General features: G+C 35.3%; 1 long non-coding RNA gene across 2 annotated transcripts in view; it reads left to right on the top strand.

Annotated features, from left to right (window-relative positions):
* Positions 1–7,499, top strand: part of LOC106880770 (uncharacterized) — a 191,443-nt gene that overhangs the window by 108,068 nt on the left and 75,876 nt on the right. For both annotated transcript variants that reach the window (XR_008266803.1, XR_008266804.1), the window contains exon 2: positions 66–197. This is a non-coding gene — a long non-coding RNA (uncharacterized LOC106880770). The remainder of the gene's footprint in view (positions 1–65; positions 198–7,499) is intronic.

Genomic DNA, 7,499 nt, shown 5'->3' with positions numbered 1-7,499 from the left:
ATAAAACATTACATCTCACTGAACTTTTTAACACCCTAATATCTATAACCTTTCTTTTATTGTAGACATCCAAGAAAGAAAAATGGGTAGACTACATTTCACTCCTTAGATTTCCGGTTTATCTTCCTGCTCAGGATGCGTTGATTGAATTTCAAATAGATGGAGGATCTGCAAATGGAATGACATTCATCTCAAATGTAATTTGTCACATTTTTCTAGCTTATTTTATTTTCTCCCTGGTAGTTTGCTTTCATTTTGTACAGTATAAGTTAGATGAAGTAATGCATTAATATTTTTTTACATACACAAACTTAAGTGTTATACACCCTTAGTAAAGTTATATTTACTACACTTGTTTCTTTCAAATCCTTTTGGCACCACTCATTTATTGTCCATTTTAGTGGGACTTTTTTAAAACTTAATTTTTTGTATTTGCATTAGGGTTAACAACTAGATGCCCTTTAACATACCATTTCTAAATCTTGCAAGTTGGCAGAATCATTAGCATGTTCTGAGTTCAAATGCTGACAAGGCTGACTATGCCTTTGTCCTTTTGGGGTCAATAAAATAAGTACAGGGATCAGTATAATCCACTAACTCACTCCCAGTAAAATTGGTGGCCAATACAGCTTGGCACCGGTGATGTTGCAACTCATTTCTACAGCTGAGTGAATTGGAGCACTGTGAAATAAAGTGTCTTGCTCAAGAACACAACACAGCCCGATCTGGGAATCAAACTCACTACCTCATGATTGTGAGCCTGATGCTCTAACCACTGAGCCATGTGCCATGGCAATTGAACTTTAAGGAGTGGGGAAACAAGGGAGCCCCTACATTGTTATTCACCCTGCTTGAATTAGCAGTCAGATCTCCTTCAGATAACATCCTATTACTTTAAGGACAACACACTGTATAATGTAATCTTGAATACACTATTCTAAACAAATGAATGGTTGATCATGGTTAAGCTAAACTACGGTTAAACAATGGTAACAATAACTTCTTTTTTTTTTTAATGAATTTTACTCTGTTAGCCACCCCAAACATTCAGTTTAAATAGAATTGAAAAGACTAGGAAGTTAAGTCTTCACTCATTCTAAGACAGATAAGCACAAAACAAAATAATAAAATAATGAACAAAAAGAAACAGTTTGAACAGAATGTCGTTGGTGTGAAGAAAACTGAAGGTTAAAGATTGAGGAAGTATCACAAATTAATTGGTCTTGTGAAAATTAGATTGAGCCTTTCAAGAATCTAAATAAGAGATATTGAGAAGAAGACCAACAGAATTGAATGGAATTTATTGTAGAACAGAGAGGATCTGTTTATGAAGAATTTCAGAAATTTGAATTAAGTAGCAGCATTGAGAAAGGAATTTCCAAAGTAAATTTTATACGAAGACAAGGCATTTTTTTTTCTTTTTCTCTTACTTGTTTCAGTCATTAGACTGTGGCCATACTGGAGGACCACCTTGAAGGATTTTAGATGAATGAATCAACCTCAGTGCTTCTTTTTTTTTTTTTAAAGCCTGGTACTTAGTCTATCAGTGTCTTTCACCAAATTGCTTGTCAAGCGGTGGTGCTTTTACCAAACTGGTTGTCAGGCGGTAGTGGGGGACAAATGCAGACACAAAGACACACAAACACACACACAGATACCACCCACCACACACGGGTTGGACAAAATAATGGAAACACCTAAAAATTTCAAACAAATTTATTTTAATATGGGGTAGAACTGCCTTTGGTAGCAATTACAGCTTAAATTCTATAAGGTATGGACTTGTACAAAGCTTGAATTATTTCCAAAGGAATTCTTGTCTGTTCTTCAGCTAAAACAGTCTCCAGTTCTTGTAGTGATGATGATGGAGGATATCAACTCCTTACTTGTTTTTCGAAAATGTACCATAAATGTTCAATAATATTGAGATCTGGGGACTGTGGTGGCCAGATACGATGTTCAACTTCACTAGAATGTTCCTCATGCCATTCAGTAACAACTTTAGCTGTGTGAATTGGTGCATTATCATCCTGAAAGATTGCGTTTCCCTCCAGAAACAGTTCTGCAACCATAGCATTTGATCAGAGAAAATGCTTAAATAGTCTTGACTATTAATTCTGCAATGAAGGGAAACTATTGGGCTAGCGAATTTCCAAGATATAGCTCCCCAGATCATCATAGTTCCTTCTCCATGTTTAAAAGTTGGAAGAAGGCAGTCTGGGTCAAATGCTTTTTTTTGGGCTGTCTGCACATGTATACTCGACCGGTGGTTGGAAATAAGGTAAAGGATGACTTGTCTGAGAAAATAACATTCTTCCACTGCTCTAGGGACCGATTCTGTAGGTTTTTACTCCACTCTAAACGCTTTCCAACATTTGCTTTTGAAAGTAGTGATTTTCTGATTGCAGTCCTCCCATGAAATCTGGCTTTGTGCAGCTCTCGGTGAACAGTTTTTGTGGAAACTGGGTTCTCAAGGTGGCCACTAAGCTCTGCAGTAATTTTGGGAGCTGCACTTTTGTGATCCTTTCTGACAATTCGCTTAAGAGTCCGACGATCCCTATCTGAAAGTTTTGGTTTTCTTCCAGAATTTTGTCTCTTTCTCAAAGGCTGTCATTACTTTTGAGACAGTACTTCATGATACACCAAACATTTTGGCTGTTTTCGTTACTCTAGCGCCTGCCATATGAGCACCAACAACTTGACCTCTTTGAAAGTCTGATAGATCTGTCATTTTAATGAATTTTAATTACCTTTTACTGTTGATTTCTGAAAAGAAACAGCAATTTTAGCAAAACATATTAAGCAACACTAATAATAAATAAAAAAAACATAAAAATAAACAAGCTTTTTTGCTAAATAACAATATATTTGTTTCAACAGCACCATGTCAATTCTGAAAACTGTTGAATTGGCCAACAGGCTATTTTAGTAAGAATTTATAATAGAGAGAAAGGATATTAAAAATAGTTTGTGGTATCTTGGGAGGGTCAGTATGCTAATATTTAAAAAGCGCACTGGTTCTATTTCACTTGTTTGTTTATTTATTAGTCAATTGACTAGATGACATAATTCATGCTATTGATGAGGTCACGAATGACAATGAAAGGATTTTGACAAACTTGATTGATTGATCAATTAACCAAACGATTACTCAAACAATCGATTAGTTAATTGGTTAAATAGTTAATTAGTTGACAAATAAATAATAAAAAGAAGTGATATAGAGTCAATGCCTGTGTTTATTATTGGCATAATGACCCTCCCAAGATGCAACAAAATATGTTACAACTGAAAGTTCACATTAAAAATCTTGCAAACCAAATACAAAAATATAAAAAATGTAACTAAATGAGCTTGACTGGTTGCTCTCATCACATTGATTCCCCACTTTATAGAAAGCCACCTGGTCAGGCCAACATTATGTCTAAGGTTAAATGTCTGAGTCATTTATTTATTCAATAGCTTGCTCTTACAGTATGTACTTCACTTTACTTCCTACTAATTTGTAAATTGTGTCATCATTTTAATTATAGCTTACTGGCAAAATGTTTCTATGACTATGACCCTACTGCCACCAACCATAGCTTGACAGTCATTAATTTGCCACGAGTTATTGTTAATACCATCATCAAAATCCAACGTCATTAGCAAGCATCAGTTCTTTCTCTTTGCTGGAGAGTGGGAAGAGGTGAAGCGTTATTTTTGCACTCTATTCGCCAGCAACACTGTCTGTAAGCAGTGAAGTTTCTGTGCCAAATTTTCCTATCATCTTTTAACACGAAATCATCACTGCCATTGCCATCACAAACTCCCCACCGTCACCAATACTTTTACCTACCCATCGACTTCAATAATGTTAGTAATGATATCTACTTGCTAACTAAGAAAAAAAAAATTGAAATCTGGGTGTTTCCACCATAAATTGACAAATTACTAAATTACTGAGGCTGTTAATGTCTAACAACTTGTTCATTATTCAAATAAATTCTGATCATTTTAATTGTTGCCACTTCTAAAATAATAATTAAAAAAAAAACCTGGACCTAAAAATGTCCTTTGAAAAAGAAACTTCACTGAAGGAACACTGAACAGCGAACATAAAGTTTAATCTCAGGTTCTTTTCCCACTTTGCTAAACAAAAATCATTTACACATAACCAGATTGCCCCTCTAATGGACCAAATTGGGTCATATACTAAAAATGTCCTCAAAATATACATATTCTTGAGTCAACGATATAAAAATGCATTTTCCCAAACGATAACCAAAACTGAACATAATACAAATGAATGCCTTGATCCTCAGAATTCAACTGCAGAGACATGTCTAAACATTAATGATATTATAGAAGATTCAAACTCAGCATCAGGACCAGATGGTTTCCTTGTCAAACCATTGAAGATGCTATTTCAAAAGTTGCTATATAACGACATATTCCCAAAACTGCTGAAAGGCTCAGTAGTAACACCTAGACATGAAGAAGGTAGCAGGTCTGAAGCTAAAAATTACAGACCTCTTTCTCTCTCTTCTCACAAATCTAAAATTGTCAGAGGCACTGTCCATAAAAGAATAACCTTGAGGAAAACAAACTCTCAGATACTACACAACTTCATCAACAGATGGGACAAAGTTGCCTGTCGTAGCAGCTGCAGTGCCATAACACTATCTTCAATAATCTCTTGAGAGGAATGGACACTGACTGTATATGCCTTAACTTCATTAAAGTGTTTGACAAGATCATGGAACCACCTGTCATAAGCCAAAGGACTTTAGAATCACAGGACCATTGGTGTCCGGGAAGCGAAATTTTTTTCCCATGTAAAAGCGGGTGACACGTAAAAGCACCCACTACACTCTCTGAGTGGTTGGCGTTAGGAAGGGCATCCAGCTGTAGAAACTCTGCCAAATCAGACTGGAGCCTGGTGTTGCCATCCGGTTTCACCAGTCCTCAGTCAAATCGTCCAACCCATGCTAGCATGGAAAGCGGACGTTAAACGATGATGATGATGATGATGAGAGTTCCGGACCCCAGTTATGAATTCATTTGCTTACAGCTAATCAGCGCTCAACTATCAAACCAGTTTATGAGCACATAACAAGTGATGGGTGATAAGATAAGGCCACTAGGGTAACGAATGATCATACTTATTTTCTCTTAATAATACTTGTTCTTCTTTCAATCATGGCTACCTCTTCGTAGTTATTTGTGATGTTGTTTACTTTGTAAAACAGTAAGGGGTGAGGGTTGCTAGCACATCGCCTTCTACCCACATTTTCCCCATCCACATCTTCACAATATGGGGCCCTAACAATATGCGATAATCGTTATAGATGCAAATCTATCTAATTACTTGTCTCCTTCTAAAATCGGGCATAACTTGGTGATCGATCGACTTGCAACACCGTTCTTCGTCTTGAGTTTACTTGCTAGAGTATGTTTTACCAAGTGATTGGTTGTTTTTAACACATTCCATTTGTGAATGTTATGTTGACAACAAGGTCAAGGTGAGCTCTAATTGGCTGTATGCAAATGAGTTCATTACTGGGGTCCAGAACTATTGTGGGAAAAAAAAAAAACTTCACGCCCAGGAAGTCGGTGATTTGCCTGTAATTTACAAATTCAATTTATTAGCACAAGCGGTTAGTAATAGCAGCTACATTACATCCTATTGGCTTAGAGACACTGTCACTATAAAAAAAAGCTATGGTTTTGCCTGGAACACCCTTGCTTATATGTATACTGAATCACAATCGATAAACAACAATAATAGAAGTTAAATCAGTATTCATAACATCAATTCTGTGATAACTAGAGCAATATCACTAGATCGTAGTCTCTGTCATTGCCTCATTAATTTTTCATTACTGTATTACTTTGATGATGGTTGTTTCTCTAATTAGAACTTATCTTGCCTGGTATCTCACATTTGTGAATCTACAATCCTATGAAGAAAGACGTAGCTATCCATAACTCCAGTACACACACACACACACATATATATATATATATCTTGTGTGTAAAGTTAGATGTATGACTGCTACTATTGAGTGTGTGTGTGTGTATATATATATATATATATATATAATGTATATATATATATATATTTATACACCCTGTCATGACGCCGTGTGGAAATTGTAAACGAGCGTCACCACCATGGAAGTGGTGTCATTTGTTTCCAATTTCGTGTGAAAATACATTTGGCCATGTCATAATATTACCTTACCTGGAAGCAGGTTAGGTTTTGTGATGAGAAGGGCACCTGGCAGTATAAAATGTGCTTCAGTGAATTCTGTCAAGCCCATGCAAGCTTGTAAAAGTCAATGATGATGACGCTGATGATAACGGGGTGTGTGTGTGTGTGTGTGTGCACGCGTCTATGCCAACTCAGCTGTATTTGATACAGAAATATGTCTGAATAGTAGTGGTCAATTAAATGTTTGGAATTCAAGGGTTGACTGCATTTGTAAAGTTATGTACTTGGAACAGACTTTACCTCCAAACCCTCTCTTCTCCTCTGCAAAAAAGACAAAAATCTAGATTAACAAACTACATTAATATTACATAGAAAAATACGAGCATGAAAAGTCGTATTCTTAAGATTATAAAGCTGGAAAAGTACAGGACAAGTTATTACCCCTGGAAAAGTATAGGACAAGCTATTACTTCTAGTAAAGTAAAGAATAAGAAACTTTTTAGTTAAAATATTGCAGCAAAGAATGCCAGTTCTCCTAATTTATCACTCTTTACAGTTCTCATCTTTTAAATTTATTGTACAAAACTGTTCAGCTGATTTGTAAGTTTGTCTAATTAGTTACTTTTTTCTGTATTTAAGGTAGTAAATTAGCCAAATTCTACTTAAATAAATATAGTGATATTTGTAAAGTATAATAAAATAAGTTTTAATATTCAAATTTCAATTTTAGCTGCAATATTTTAAGTAAAAAGCTTCTTATTCTTTACTTTACTAGAAGTAATAGTTTGTCCTATATTCTTTTACAGGTGTAATAACTTGTCCTGTACTTTTCCAGGTTTAAAATTTTAAGAATATGACTTTCCATGCTTGCATTTTTCCATGTAATCCATGATTTTTCCAGGCATTGCTGTTATAACATAATTAATAATGTGTCAATTAATAATTTAAGATTTTACCTCATAAAATACTGAAAGATAATATTTCAATTTTTCCATGTAAGTGATAATAATGTTTCAATTTTTTTTCGTGTTTAATTTAAATATATGTTGTGATTGAATTATTTGATATTACCCATCCACACCAAATTAATGGCAGGGATTTTTCCCATGTTGTTGGTTGCACCATGGCTCACCAAAAGTTACAAACAAGACCCCAAAGCCATCAGTTACCAGGCTCACCTTAAGTAACCTAAATTTGCAATATTAGGAGGTCACAGGAATTCATTCAACGAAAAAAAAAATTCCAGTGATTCCGGGATTGGGGGGGAACCCCCCACCTCCTTTTTTCCGAACCAAAATAAGGG

This window comes from Octopus bimaculoides, chromosome 2 (assembly GCF_001194135.2).
Source record: "Octopus bimaculoides isolate UCB-OBI-ISO-001 chromosome 2, ASM119413v2, whole genome shotgun sequence".
Classification (NCBI taxonomy): domain Eukaryota; kingdom Metazoa; phylum Mollusca; class Cephalopoda; order Octopoda; family Octopodidae; genus Octopus; species Octopus bimaculoides.
Note: the sequence above shows the minus strand (reverse complement) of the source record. Positions and strands in the feature narration are given on the sequence as shown.